Below are 16,406 nucleotides of genomic sequence, written 5' to 3'. Positions count from 1 at the left end.
TGATAATTGCTATATATCATATTGTAGGATATCCTAATGCATGGCTATAATCAAAATTTCAAAGCATTTCGTCAAAAGACAAAAAAGATATTGAGATTTTTGTTTCAGCCAATCAGAGTGCAGCGCACGTGCATGCGCGTGAGATCTTGCTATTTTGACCATGTCATATTGTCTATACTTCTAATGTATCCTTATATTATGAGTTCTAAAGCATTTCATCAAAAATTTAAAAAGTTACATCTATATCAATGTAATCGGTCATTTATCATGTTGCACGTGCGCGCTCTTGCAAGCACGTGCGCGCAAAATGACCTTCGTTCCGCAAATCTACATTACATGTCTACTGACCCTAAAAACATTTCACCTTAGTCTGATGTGTAGTTTACAAGATCACTCGCGGACAAAATTTTCCCAGGAAGAAAAATAAGAATAACTAGAGCAAAGCTCGTTGCAAAGCAACGAGTAGGTCTTCCGTCCTGTTTGACCGGAAGTAGAGTTTATTTTTTTTAAAAATGCCAAATAACGCCCAAAAATACCTTGAATCATCTAAAGCTATGTTAATTAATGCAAAAATAAGCTATTTTTTGCTACTGCCGGTCTGACCGGAAGTGACGACGACGGACGGAAAATTAATTTTTATGCTCCCAGAGACATTTGTTACCCAAAAACTTGTCAAGAACGGCAAAAATACGCATTTTCTGACTACTTCCGGTTTGGCCGGAAGTGACGTCGCCGGACAAATTTTGACGACGCCAATAGATAAAGCTTGACCTTTTGAACAACTTTGCTTCTTTGACGTATTACAAATTCTATATAGATTTTGAGATATAAAGAAAAAAGTTTCGGCCCCTCTAGGCCCCTAATTTTAGGAGCCAGCCCTTTTTTCGAGATATCATTTGAAAGATCTTGGAATTTTACACTTCTTTTGTTCTATATGTCTTAACAAAATATTTCTAGGTAAAAAGATATCTTCGAAAAATTGTTAAAAATTTTGAAATTCGTGATACGTCTATTATCGGGCCATAGCGAGCGCCGACGTGCGGCACTTCCGATAAAAATGAAATACGTTATACATATCTACAGACTTTGGTCTATCATACCTGAAAGTTTCATGTTTCTATCTTGAACCATTATTGAGAAAGTCTGCGGACAACCTGACCCTTCAAAAATCATAAAATCGACAATATCTCCAAACCGGAAGTGACGTCATCAAATCGGAAAAAAATGCATAAGGTTCAAGTAATGTAACATAAGTCCTGAAAGTTTCATGGAAATCCATTAAGCCGTCTTTGAGAAATCGCGTGCACAAAATCGGTAAGAAAAAAAAGAATAATAAAAGTGAAAAAGAAACCTAAGAATAACTAGAGCCGAGCTCGTTGCAAAGCAACGAGTAGGTCTTCCGTCCGGTTTTGACCGGAAGTGCCGGAAGTGACGGAACAAAAAGAAATCAATGAGATAAGTAGTCTCCAGTTACTTTATAATTTCAATTTTGCATCAAAACCTTAAAAATAAGCCATTTTCGCTACTTCCGGTTTGACTGGAAGTGACGACAACGAACGGAAAAAAAATACTTTTTATGCTCCCAGAGACATATGTGACCCAAAAACTTTTTGAGAACGGCAAAAAAACGTGTTTTATGACTACTTCCGGTTTGGCCGGAAGTGACGATGCTGGACGTATTTTGACTCCCTCAGTAAATTGAGCTTGACATTATGAACAACTTTGCTTCTTTGATGTATTACAAATTCTCAATGCTTTTTGAGATATAAAAGAAAAAAGTTCAACCCCTCTAGGCCCTTAATTTTAGGGGCTAGCCCTTTTTTCGAGATATCATTTGAAAGATCTTGGGATTCTACACTTCTTTTGTTCTATATGTTTTAACAAAATATTTCCAGGTAAAAAGATATCGCAGAAAAGGTGTCAAAAATTTTGAGATTCGCGAAAGGACAATTTTCGGGCCATAGCCAGCGCCGACGTGCGGCACTTCCGAAAAAAAATGAAATCATTTTCCCATATCTATAGACTTAGGACTATCATACCGGAAAATTTCACCTTTCTATCTATAGCCATTTCTGAGAACGTTCGCGAACAACCTGACCCTTCAAAAATCACAAAATCGACAATATCTCCAAACCGGAAGTGACGTCATCAAATGAAAAAAAAATGCATAAGGTTCAAGTAATGTTACATAAGTCCTGACAGTTTCATGGAATTTCGTCGAGTCGTTTCCGAGAAATCGCGTGCACAAAATCGGTAAGAAAAAAAAGAATAATAATAATAATAATAAAAGTGAAAAAGAAACCTAAGAATAACAATAAGGTCTTCCGCTGAAGACGGAAGACCTTAACAAGAAGGTCTTCCGCTGAAGACGGAAGACCTTAATAATAATAGGTAAAAAGAAACCGAAGAATAACAAGAAGGTCTTCCGTTGGAGACGGAAGACCTTAATAATAATAATAATAATAGGGAAAAAGAAACCGAAGAATAACAAAAGGTCTTCCGTTGGAGACGGAAGACCTTAATAATAATAATAGGGGAAAAAAACCGAAGAATAACTAGAGCAAAGCTCGTTGCAAAGCAACGAGTAGGTCTTCCGTCCTGTTTGATCGGAAGTAACTGTCATTTTTTTAAGAAATGAGTAATAACGCCCAAAAATGGTTTAAATACTCTTAACATATGTTAATTAATGCAAAAATAAGCCAGTTTTTGCTACTTCAGGTTTGACCGGAAGTGATGACGATGGACAGAAAATTAATTTTTATGCTCCCAGAGACATATGTTACCCAAATACTTGTCAAGAACGGCAAAAATACGCGTTTTCCGACTACTTCCGGTTTGGCCGGAAGTGACGTCGACGGACGTATTTTGACGACTCTAATAGATTTAGCTTGACATTTTGAACAACTTTGCTTCTTTGACGTACAGTGAAAACTGTCTAATCCGACACCTGAATAATCCGACACACTGTAAATTCTGACGTTAAATTTCTTTTCCATTTTAGTATTTTCTTTGTTTTTAACACTGTGAAATCTGACACCATGTCTATTCCGACACAAAAATTGTCTCCCACGGCATGTCGGATTAGACAGGTTTCACTGTATTACAAATTCTCAATACTTTTTGAGATATAAAGGAAAAACTTCTGGCCCCTCTAGGCCCCTTATTTTAGGGGCCAGCCCTTTTCTAGAGATACCATTTGAAAGATCTTGAAATTCTACACTTCTTTTGTTCTATATATATATTTCTACAAAATATTTCCTGGTAAAAAGATATCGTAGAAAAAGTGTTAAAAATGTTGAAATTCGCGATAGGTCTATTTTCTGGCCATAGCGCACGCCGACGTGCAGCACTTCCGGTGAAAATTAAATACGTATGTCACATCTACATATATTGCTCTATCATTGCTGAAAAACTCAAGTTTCTATCCTAAGCCGTTTCTGAAAAAACTCACGGACAAACTGACCCTCTGAAAATCACTAAATCGCGGAAATCTCAAAACCGGAAGTGACGTCATCAAAACAAAAAAATATATATCAGCTTTTTTTTATGTTCTATCAGTCCTGAAAGTTTCATGAAAATCGAACCAGCCGTTTCCGAGAACTCGCGTGCACAAAATCGGTAAGAAAAAAAAACAATAATAATAACTAGAGCAAAGCTCGTTGCAAAGCAACGAGTAGGTCTTCCGTCCTGTTTTGACCGGAAGTGACGTCAACAAAATAAAGCAATGAGCTAAGTTGTCTCAATTGACTTTAAAAATTCAATTTTGCGTCAAAAGCTTGAAATATAAGCTATTTTTGGCTACTTCCGGTTTCACCGGAAGTGATGTCGACGGACGGAAAATTAAGTTTTTATGCTTCCAGTGACATGTGCTGTCCAAAAATATGTCAAGAACGGCAAATATATGCATTTTCGTGGTACTTCCGGTTTGACCGGAAGTGACGTCGCTGGATGAATTTTGACGATCCAGATAGATTAAGCTTAGCATTTCGAACAACTTTGCTTCTTTGACGTATTACAAATTCTCAATACTTTTTGAGATATAAAGGAAAAACATTTGGCCCCTCTCGGCCCTTAATTATAGGGGCCAGCCCATTTTTCGAGATACCGTTTGAAAGATCACATAATTTTACACTTCTTTTGTTCTATATCTCTTAACGAAATATTTGTATGTAAAAAGATATCGAAGAAAAAGTGTTTGAAATTTTAAAATTCTCCACATGCCCCTTTTCGGACCATAGCGAGCGTCGGCATGCAGCACTTCCGGTAGAAATGAAATACGTATGTCACATCTACATATATTGCTCTATCATTGCTGAAAAACTCAAGTTTCTATCCTAAGCCGTTTTTGAGAAAACTCGCGGACAAAGTGACCCTCTGAAAATCACTAAATCGCGAAAATCTCAAAACCGGAAGTGACGTCATCAAAACAAAAAATTGTATATCTGGTTTGTTTGATGTTCTATCAGCCCTGAAAGTTTCTTGAAAATCGATCGAGCCGTTTCCGAGAACTCGCGTGCACAAAATCGGTAAGAAAAAAAACAATAATAATAATAACTAGAGCAAAGCTCGTTGCAAAGCAACGAGTAGGTCTTCCGTCCAGTTTTGACCGGAAGTGCCGGAAGTGACATCAAAAAAGAAAGCAATGAGCTAAGTCATCTCCAGTGACTTTATAATTCAATTTTGCATCAAAAGCCTTCAAAATAAGCTATTTTTGGCTACTTCCGGTTTGACCGGAAGTGACGCCGACGGACGAAAAATTAATTTTAATGCTCCCAGAGACATATGTTTTCCAAAAACTTGTCAAGAACGGCAAAAATACGCGTTTTCCGACTACTTCCGGTTTGGCCGGAAGTGACGACGTCGGACATATTTTGACGACTCCAGTAGATAAAGCTTGACATTTTGAACAACTTTGCTTCTTTGACGTATTACAAATTCTCAATACTTTTTGAGATATTAAGGAAAAACTTTCGGCCCCTCTCAGCCCTTTATTATAAGGGCCAGCCCCTTAACGTTGATATCCTTTAAAAGATCGTCACATTCTCTACAACTTTTGTTCTATATGTCTTAACAAAATATTTGTAGATGAAAAGATATCGAAGAAAAAGTTTTAAAAATTTTAAAATTCTCGATATGCCCTTTTTCGGACCATAGCGAGCGTTGGCGTGCAGCACTTCCGGTGAAAATGAAATACGTGTGTCACATCTACATATATTGCTCTATCTTTGCTGAAAAACTCAAGTTTCTATCCAAAGCCGTTTTTGAGAAAACTCGCGGACAAACTGACCCCTTGAATATCACTAAATCGCGAAAATCTCAAAACCGGAAGTGACGTCATCAAAACAAAAATTTATATATCAGCTTTGTTTGATGTTCTATCAGTCCTGAAAGTTTCATGAAAATCGATCGAGCCGTTTCCGAGAAATCGTGTACACAAAATCGGTAAGAAAAAAAAACAATAATAATAATAACTAGAGCAAGGCTCGTTGCAAAGCAACGAGTAGGTCTTCCGTCCTGCTTGACCGGAAGTGCATCTGTAACTTTCATTAAAAAAAAAAGAGTAATGAAGTTCAAAAATGGTTTAATCCTACAAATCTATATTAATTAATGCAATATGAAGCCATTTTTGGCTACTTCCGGTTTGACCGGAAGTGACGCCGACGGACGGAAAATTAAGATTTAAGCTTCCAGTGACATATGTTACCCAAAAATCTGTCAAGAACGGCAAAAATATGCAATTTTTGACTACTTCCGGTTTGACCGGAAGTGACGTCGCCGGACGAATTTTGACGAGCCAATTAGATAAAACTTGATATTTTGAACAACTTTGCTTCTTTGATGTATTATAAATTCTTAATACTTTTTGAGATATTAAGGAAAAACTTTCGACCCCTTTCAGCCCCTTTTCGTTGATATCTTTCGAAAGATCGTGAAATTCTTTACAACTTTTGTTCTATATGTCTTTACAAGATATTAACATGTAAAAAGATATTGCAGAAAAGGTGTCAAAAATTTCTAAGTCCCTGATAGAACTTTTTTCGAGCCATAGCGAGCGCCGACGTGCGGCTTTTCCGGAAAAAAAGAGTGGTATGTGACAAAAGAGCACACATTGCTCTATCATCGCTGAAATTCTCATGTTTCTGTCTTAAGACATTTTCGAGAAAAATGATGGACAATGAGACCCCCTGAAAATCACTAAATCGCTGAAATCTCAAAACCGGAAGTGACGTCATCAAAACAAAAAATTATATATCAGGATTGTTAGATGTTCTATCAGTCCTGAAAGTTTCATCAAAATCGAACGAGCCGTTTCCGAGAAATCGTGCACACAAAATCGGTAAGAAAAAAAAACAATAATAACAATAACTAGATGAGATCTCGTTGTGAACAACGAGTGGGTCTTCCGTTCGATTATTGATGAGATGAGATAAAATTTTGATTGAGATTTTTTTACAATGATAATTTTCTCAAGAAAAACGTTTGTGCTGCCGTGATGGTATTTTTTTTAATACTGAACGTTAAACTGTCATAAATTTAGATTCTGGCCCCTCTTGGCCCATTATGTAAGGGACCAGCCCTTTTTTTTCTTCAAATCATCTGAAAGATCTCATGTTTTTTAACACTTTTTGATCAACAAGTGTTCAGAAATTCTTTTTCGTTTTCGAGTTATTTGCAAAAGAAATATTTAGGGGCCAACCCTTCAACTCCCTAATGGGGATGTTTAGCAAAAAATGAAAGGTTGCATATTGTTCAGAACATGATTTTGAACATCTTTTGTTCAATATTGCTTATCAAAATATTTCTCCCTTTCGAGATATAAAGCATAAAAGATTTAGCATTCTGGCCCCTTGTGGTCCCTAATTATGTACCATGCGACATGAAAATCATTATATATAGTTCTAGATGGTTGAGATAAATATCTTTGCATCAGTAATGTTTTACAAAATATTAACTGATAAAGACTTATCGAAAAAAGTTTCTGGCCCCTCTTGGCCCCTAATTCGAGTGCCCAGCCCCTTTTTCGGGATCTCATCTTGAAGGTCTTAAGATTTTGAACATTTTGTGTTCAATATCTATTCAGAAATTCTTTTCAATTTTTTAACTATAAGCAAAAGAAATATTTAGGGGCCAACCTTTGAACTCCTTAATGGGGACGCTTAGCAAAAAATGAAAGGTTGCATATTGTTCAGAACATGATTTTGAACATCTTTTGTTCAATATTGCTTATCAAAATATTTCTCCTTTTCGAGATATAAAGCATCAAAGATTTAGCATTCTGGCCCCTTGTGGCCCCTAATTATGTACCATGCGACATGAAAATCATCATATATAGTTGTAGATGGTTGAGATGAACTTCTTTGCTTCAGTAATGTATTACAAAATATAAACTGATAAAGAGTTATCGATTGAAGACTTTTGGCCCTTCTTGGCCCCTAATTCGAGTGCCCAGCCCCTTTTTCGGGATCTTATCTTGAAGGTCTTAAGATTTTAAACATTTTTTGTTCAATTACTATTTAGAAATTCTTTTCCATTTTTGAATTATAAGCAAAAGAAATATTTAGGGGCCAGCCCTTGAACTCCTTAATGGGGACGCTTAGCAAAAAATGAAAGGTTGCATATTGTTCAGAACATGATTTTGAACATCTTTTGTTCAATATTGCTTATCAAAATATTTCTCCCTTTCGAGATATAAAGCATCAAAGATTTAGCATTCTGGCCCCTTTTGACCCCTAATTATGTACCATACGACATGAAAATCATCATATATAGTTGAAGATGGTTGAGATAAACATCTTTGCTTCAGTAATGTATTACAAAATATTAACTGATAAAGAGTTATTGAAAAAAGACTTTTGGCCCCTCTTGGCCCCTAATTCGAGTGCCCAGCCCCTATTTCGGGATCTCATCTTGAAGGTCTTAAGATTTTGAACATTTTGTGTTCAATAATTGTTCAGAAATTCTTTTTCGTTTTTGAGATATTTGCAAAAGATATAATTAGGGGCCAACCCTTCAACTCCTTAATGGGGATATTTAACAAAAAATGAAAGGTTGCATACTGTTCAGAACATTATTTTGAACAACTTTTGTTCAATATTGCTTATCAAAATATTTCTCCCTTTCGAGATATAAAGCATCAAAGATTTAGCATTCTGGCCCCTTGTGGCCCCTAATTATGTACCATATGATATGAATATCATAATATATGGTTGTAGATTATTAAGCTCAACATTTTTTGTTCAGTAATATATACCAAAATATTGATTGTGAAAGAGTTATCGATTAAAGACATTTGGCCCCTTTTTGCCCTTAATGTGATGAGTCAGCGCTTTTTTCTTGGTATAATATGAAAGATCTCGATGTTTTGCACAAATGATGTTCAGTATGTTTTAACAAAATAGTTAAACTTTAAAAGATATGAAGCAAAATGTCTTAAAAAATCAGTCATGATTCGTGTCCTAAATTTTGACCCCTACCGAGCTTCCATACTAGAAACTTCCGGAAAATTTCCTGACCCAGGTGCAACATGGCAACATGTCCTCTATTATCACTGAAAATTTCAGCGCTCTAGCTTGAGCCGTTATTGAGTTCTGTCACAGACACGGAGGTCATCTGAATTTTAAGAGAAGGGCGATAACTCTAGACCGGAAGTGATTTTCGAAAAATCCTTCGGCCGGAATTAACTTCAGATAATTGTGCACCAACCCTGAAAATTTGAAACAAATCGATCGAAAAATCTCTGAGGAATCGTCGGCACAAAATTTGTGCAGAAAAAAAGAATAATAATAATAATAATAATAATAAGAAAATTGAAAAAGAAACAAAAGAATAATAGAAGGGTCTTCCGCTGAAGACGGAAGACCCTAATAATAAAAATAGTGGAAAAGAAACCTAAGAATAACAAGAAGGTCTTCCGCTGAAGACGGAAGACCTTAAAAATAGTGGAAAAGAAACCTAAGAATAACAAGAAGGTCTTCCGCTGAAGACGGAAGACCTTAATAAAAATAGTGGAAAAGAAACCTAAGAATAACAAGAAGGTCTTCCGCTGAAGACGGAAGACCTTAATAACTAGAAACGATCTCGTTGCGAGCAACGAGAGGTCTTCCGTCCGATTCTGAAATAAAATACGAAAAATCTAGCAGAAAAAATGATAAAAAAAATTTGGACATTCGGGGGAGCGAACCCGGGTCGCCCGCGTGACAATCCAACGCGTTAACCATTCGGCCATTGAAAACACCGCTTCAAATTTTTAAATGCGAATATCTCGAGATTTCCTTTTTCAATTCTAAAACAAATTACATATTACGCATTTGCAAATGAGTCTCTATTTGAATTAATAACATCAAAGAAAAATATTGAAAAACAAAAAAGTTTTAAAATTGCATATTTTGAATACGCTTCCGGTAGAAAGCGGAAGTACCGACGACGCACGAAAAGGCGATTCTGCAAACCACAAAGTCATGATCTTTCATCTTCAATAAGTCTCCAGTTCATATCCTCAGCCATTTTCGATCAAAGTGCGCGACAAAATCGCATTTTAAGTCAGGAAATCGTCCATAACTTGGCACCAAAAGTGAATTTACCAAAAAAAATTACAGACTGCACAACTTCATATAATAACGCATATTTTGTGAAAGTTTCGCTGAAATCCGCTGAATAGTTTTCGAGAAATCGCGTGCACAAAATTTTGTCAAAAAAAGAATAATAATAATAACTAGATGAAACTCGTTGCGAGCAACGAGAGGTCTTCCGTCCGATTCCGGAAAGAAAACGTAAAATCGTGATGAAAATGTAAAAAAAGATTTGCACACAAGGGGATTGAACCCAAGTCACCAGCACAAAATTCCAACGTACTAAATATAACACTATCGGTACATCTACACTAAATTTACTTGTGCATATTTACGAAGCAGTGCCTCTCTCTTAAAAGTATGAAAGGTGGGTAATATTCAAAATTTAGCGCCAAACGCCAGGAGTTAATCTTCGCGCCTTTTCTCTGGAATGTTCTATTAAATAGGTGTGATAGCTTCAACGAAATAAAAAAAAAAGTTCTTATAGCCTTGGATTCTAGGTTTAGAAAGTATATTTAACACATTTTACGAATTCCATATTGTTTATATGCATGTAACACTAAAGCGGTGAAACTGTTATGAATTTTTTTACTTTTTTTCAATTTCCTATATATCCCCCATTGAACTATCCCGAATAGTAATCGAAAGAGGTCGAAGTGTTTCGCCGAAAAATATGGCTCACTCTACGACGGTCAAGGAATCAGATATCATTTATGCTCAATAACTTGAAACAGGTCTTTAAGACAAGAATTCTAAAATAAACTCCATTAAGAGATCTTTAAAAAATCGTTTTCTTATTTCTGTCTTATTTATTAGTTTAATATGACACAAGTGTACATAGGAAAAACAGTGCTTAAGATTAAAACTTTCAATATTAATTGATATTCTTTTTTGAGAAAGTATTACTTATAAGTATGATTTAAGATCTGTTTTCTGTGGTGCACAAATGATATTAGGTATCGAATTTCATTTCCATATTTAGTCTTTTCTTTTTCTATTTTGAAAACCAGCCAAAACCAATTATAGAAGACGTTAGTTTGACACAGAACTGCAGCGTAACTACGATGGGACAATCCAAGTATACCTATACATTTCATTTATCCTTATGTTACTTTCGTTCAAGCAAACGCTCGGCTGCCTCCGTAAACCACTATTGCGAAATGTCGGCGTTGACAGAGACAGCCGCCATTTTGGACCCGCTTCAGATTTTTGAATGCTAATATCTAGAGTTTAGATTTATCACCATTCAAACAAATTAAATAGTTAGCATTATACGGAGGGCTTCTACTACCATACCAAATATAAATGAAAAATACTGAAAAACAAAAAAGTTAGAAAATACTAATTTTTTAAGTTTGCAATTCGTAACGACTGGAAGTACTGACGACGCACGAAAAGGCAATTCTGCAAACCACAAAGTCATTATCTATCATCTCCAATAAGTCTCCAGTTCATATCCTTAGCCATTTTTGATAAAAAGGGGCGACAAAATCGCATTTTAAAATCAGGAAATTGTCCATAACTTGGCACTAGAAGCGAATTTCCCAAAGTTCTTTTCGGATGTAACAACTTCATATAATGACACATATTTTGTGAAAGTTTCATGAAAAACCGCTGAATAGTTTTCGAGAAATCGCCTGCACAAAATTTTGTCAAAAAAAAGAATAATAATAAGAATAATAATAAGAAACAGTAGAATCACTATAAGGTCTTCCGTGAAGACGTAAGACCTTAACTAGATACGATCTCGTTGCGAGCAACGAGTGGGTCTTCCGTTCGATTCTTGATAAGATGAGATCAGATTTTGATTGAGATTTTCATTCTAAAATAATGATTTTCCATGATCTGTAAAAAGACATTGAACAATAAAGACTTTTAGAAAATCAACTTTTGGCCCCTCACGGCCCCAAACAATAGGGATCAGCCCTTTTTTCTTCATATCATCTTAAAGCCCTCATGATTTTGATGACTTTTTGTTCAATAACTATTCAGAGATTTTTTTTCGTTTTTGAGTTATTCACATAAGAAATATTTAGGGGCCAGCCCTTCAACTCTTTAATGGGGACGTTTAGCGAAAAATAAAAGGTTGCATATTGTTCAGAAAATGATTTTGAACATCTTTTGTTCAATATTACTTATCAATATATTTCTCGAGATATAAAGCGTCAAAGATTTAGCATTCTGGCCCCTTTTGGACCCTAATTACGTACCATACGACATGAAAATCATGATAAATAATTGTAAATGGTTGAGATAAATATCTTTGCTTAGTAATTTATTACAAAATATTAACAACTAAAGAGTTATCAATTGAAAACTTTTGGCCCCTCTTGGCCCCTAATTGAAGCGCCCAGCCCCTTTTTGTGATTTCATCTGAAAGCTCTTTGAATTTTGAACACTTTTTGTTAAACAACTATTAAGAGATTCTTTTTCGTTTTCGGGTTATTTGCAAAAGAAATATTTAGGGGCTAACCCTTCAACTCCCTAATGGGGATTTTTAGCGAAAAAATATAGGTTGCATATTGTTCAGAACATGATTTTGAACATCTTTTGTTCAATATTACTTATCAAAATATTTCTCATTTTCGAGAAATAAAGCGTCGAAGATTTAGCATTCTGGCCCCTTTTAGCCCCTTATCATGTAATATACGATATCAAAATCATAATATACAGCGGTAGATTGTTGAGATAAACTTTTTTGCTTCAGTAATGTATAACAAAATATTGACTGTTAAAGAGTTATCGGAAAAAGACTTTAAGCCCATTTCGGCCCCTAATTTGAGTGCCCAGCCCCTTTTTCTTTATTTCATCTTGAAGCTCTTAGGATTGTGAACTCTTTTTGTTCAATAACTATTCTGAAATTCTTTTTCGTTTTCGAGTTATTTGCAAAAGAGACATTTAGGGGCCAACCCTTCAACTCCCTAATGGGGACTTTTAGCGAAAAATGAAAGGTTGCATATTGTTCAGAACATGATTTTGAACATCTTTTGTTCAATATTACTTTTTAAAATATTTCTCACTTTCGAGATATAAAGCGTCAAAGATTTAGCATTCTGGCCCCTTTTGGCCCCTAAGTATTAGCCATATGACATAAAAATCATAATATATAGTTGTAAATGGTTAAGATAAACTTATTTGCTGCAGTAATATATTAAAAAATATTAAATGATAAAGAGTTATTGATTAAAGACTTTTAGCCCCTCTCGGCCCCTAATTTGAGTGCCCAGCCCCTTTTTCTTGATTTCATCTGAAAGCTCTTAGAATTTTGAACACTTTTTGTTCAATAACTATTCAGAGATTCTTTTTTGTTTTCGAGTTATTTGCAAAAGAGACATTTAGGGGCCAACCCTTCAACTCCCTAATGGGAACTTTTAGCGAAAAATGAAAGGTTGCATATTGTTCAGAACATGATTTTGAACATCTTTTGTTCCATATTACTTGTCAAAATATTTCTCACTTTCGAGATATAAAGCGTCAAAGATTTAGCATTCTGGCCCCTTGTGGCCCCTAATTATTAGCCATACGACATAAAAAACATAATATATAGTTGTAAATGGTTCAGATAAACATTTTTGCTTCAGTAATGTATTGAAAAATATTAAATGATAAAGAGTTATCAATTAAAGACTTTTAGCCCCTCTCGGCCCCTAATTTGAGAGCCCAGCCCCTTTTTCTTGATTTCTTCTGAAAGCTCTTAGAATTTTGAACACTTTTTGTTCAATAACTATTCAGAGATTCTTTTTTGTTTTCGAGTTATTTGCAAAAGAAATATTTAGGGGCCAACCCTTCAACTCCCTAATGGGGACTTTCAGCGAAAAATGAAAGGTTGCATATTGTTCAGAACATGATTTTGAACATCTTTTGTTCAATATTACTTTTTAAAATATTTCTCACTTTCGAGATATAAAGCGTCAAAGATTTAGCATTCTGGCCCCTTTTGGCCCCTAATCATGTAATATACGACATTAAAATCATAAAATATAGTTGTAAAATGTTGCGATAAACATTTTTGCTTCAGTAATGTATAACAAAATATTGACTATTTAAGAGTTATCAAAAAAAGACTTTTAGCCCCTTTTGGCCCCTAATGTGATGAGTCAGCACTTTTTTCTTGAAATCATTATGAAGATCCTGTCATTCTGCACAAATTTTGTTCAGTATGTTATAACAAAATAATTATACTTTAAAAGATATGATGCAAAATGTCTTTAAAAATCAGTCATGATTCGTGTCCTATATTTTGACCCCTACCGAGCTTCCATATAAGACACTTTCGGAAAATATCCTGACCCAGGTGCAACATGGCAACATGTCGTCTATTATCACTGAAAATTTCAACGCTCTAGCTGAAGCCGTTATTGAGTTCTATCACAGACAAGGAGGTCGTCTGAATTTTAAGAAAAGGGCGATAACTCTAGACCGGAAGTGATTTTCAAAAAATCCTTAAGCCAGAATTAACTTCAGATAATTCTGCACCAACTCTGAAAATTTGAAGCAAATCGATCAAAAGATCTCTGAGAAATCGTCTGCACAAAATTTGTGCAGAAAAAAAGAATAATAATAAGAAAATTGAAAAAGAAACATAAGAATAATAGAAGGGTCTTCCGCTGAAGACGGAAGACCCTAATAATAACTAGAACGATCTCGTTGCTAGCAACGAGAGGTCTTCCGTCCGATTCTGAAATAAAAAAAAAAGAAAAATTTAGCAGAGAAAGTGATAAAAAAAAAAGTCGGATATTCGTGGGAGCGAACCCGGGTCGCCCGCGTGAGAATCCAACGCGCTAACCATTCGACCATTGAAAACACCGCTTCAAATTTTTAAATGCGAATATCTCGAGATTGCCTTTTTCGATTCTAAAAGGAATTACATATTACGCACTTGCAAATGAGTCTCTATTTAGATTAAAAACACCAAAGAAAAATATTGAAAAACAAAAATTAAAAATTGCATTTTTTAAATATGCTTCCGGCAGAAACCGGAAGTGCTGACGACGCACGAAAAGGCGATTCTGCAAACCACAAAGTCATGATCTATCATCTCCAATAAGTCTCCAGTTCATATCCTCAGCCATTTTCGACAAAAGTGCGCGACAAAATCGTATTTTAAAATCAGGAAATCGTCCATAACTTGGCACCGAAAGCGAATTTACCAAAAAGAATTACAGACTGCACAACTTCATGTAATGACGTTTATTTTGTGAAAGTTTCGCTGAAATCCGCTGAATAGTTTTCGAGAAATCGCGTGCACAAAATTTTGTCAAAAAAAGAATAATAATAATAACTAGATGCGTTCTTGTTGCTGGGGCAACAAGCAGGTCTTCCGACCGACTTCTCTTTTGCAATCTATGCTGTGTCAGAACATGGAATAGATTTCTTAATGTATTTTTTTCGTTCACTTTCATTTACAGTAGTTTCTCAACACAGATCGTGATTGGTCTAGGTATTTCACGAAATATCTCTAAATATAGCTTTTAAAAATCGGCAAAATCTTCCACACATGTTATAAAAGAGTGAAAAGTAGTTTGCAACTGAAAAAAGACAAAAACAAAGAAAAAATTTGGGGAACGCCCCGAGCGGGATTCGAACCCCCGACAGTAAGACAAAGTTTGGTTCGGCCATATCTTTGCAATAAACGCACGCATGAAAAAAATGAAAACATATATAGATATCGTTGAAGACGCTCTATAAACCCTGTAAATCCAAAAGAAAAATACTGAAAAATAAAAAAGTTGAAATATTACACTATTTGAATTCACTTCCGTTTGCGACCGGAAGTAGGAACGACAAAAAGTGAAGGACGTTCGGCACATCTACATGTGATGCTCTTTCATGTCCATCAGTTTCAATGTCATATCTTTAGCCGTTTTCGAGAAAAGTAGTGTACAAAAATCCATTTAAAAAATACAATTTCCCCCCAAAATCGCGAATGAAAGCAAATTTTGAAAAAATGAAAAACACGTCTGGAGATATTAACCTGATGCATCTTTCATGTAAAAATCTTTGAAATCCGTACAGACACAGCTGAGATATCGCCATAACTATGAAAAAAGAATAATAATAATAGGAAACCGACGGAAAACAATAAGGTCTTCCGAAGGAAGTCGGAAGACCTTAATAAGAAACAATACAATCACTATAAGGTCTTCCGTGAAGACGGAAGACCTTAATAATAAGAAACAATACAATCACTATAAGGTCTTCCGTGAAGACGGAAGACCTTAATAATAAAAAACAGAGTAAAAACAATATGTTCCCCAACTTCGTTTGGGGAACATAATTAAATGAACGTGTTATTTACATGTATTTTCTCTACTGAAGTAATTTACAATGATTTCTATTCACTGATACTGTGTTGTCTTTGAACATTTTTCCCGGGGGTAAATGCCACGCACCATACATTGAAAATGAAATAAATAAGCTCAATATTAACTCCTAAATACAATATATTTTTCTCAATGTCCAAAAAAATTTTGCAGTCGTGTAGAGAGGGTCCTTAAGTAGCTGTGGGGACTTGAAACTTTAAAACAGCAATTAACTAGGGGTAATTGTAACGGGGACCGTTACAGATGTTCCCCAAACGCTCCCCAACTCCCTTTTGGTGCCATATTCCCTGTAAGCGCTATTAGATAAGACACACTTTATGCAATTTAGACTTAAACAACGTTTTCCCAGAAGAATACAAAATATATTTAAATTTCAGCATTGCACGCGTGCTCATCTGAATGCATGTGCGTAATGACCATATCATCTTGTCTACACTATTTGTATATTTTTATATACTTAATATCAAATCAATTAATCTAGAAGTATTAAAAAGTACACTCATTTAAGCGTATT

This window comes from Saccostrea cucullata, unplaced genomic scaffold (genome assembly GCF_032062105.1).
Source record: "Saccostrea cucullata isolate Sc308-1 unplaced genomic scaffold, CSIRO_AGI_Scuc_v1 ctg6028, whole genome shotgun sequence".
NCBI classification, from domain to species: Eukaryota; Metazoa; Mollusca; class Bivalvia; order Ostreida; family Ostreidae; genus Saccostrea; species Saccostrea cuccullata.
Note: the sequence above shows the minus strand (reverse complement) of the source record.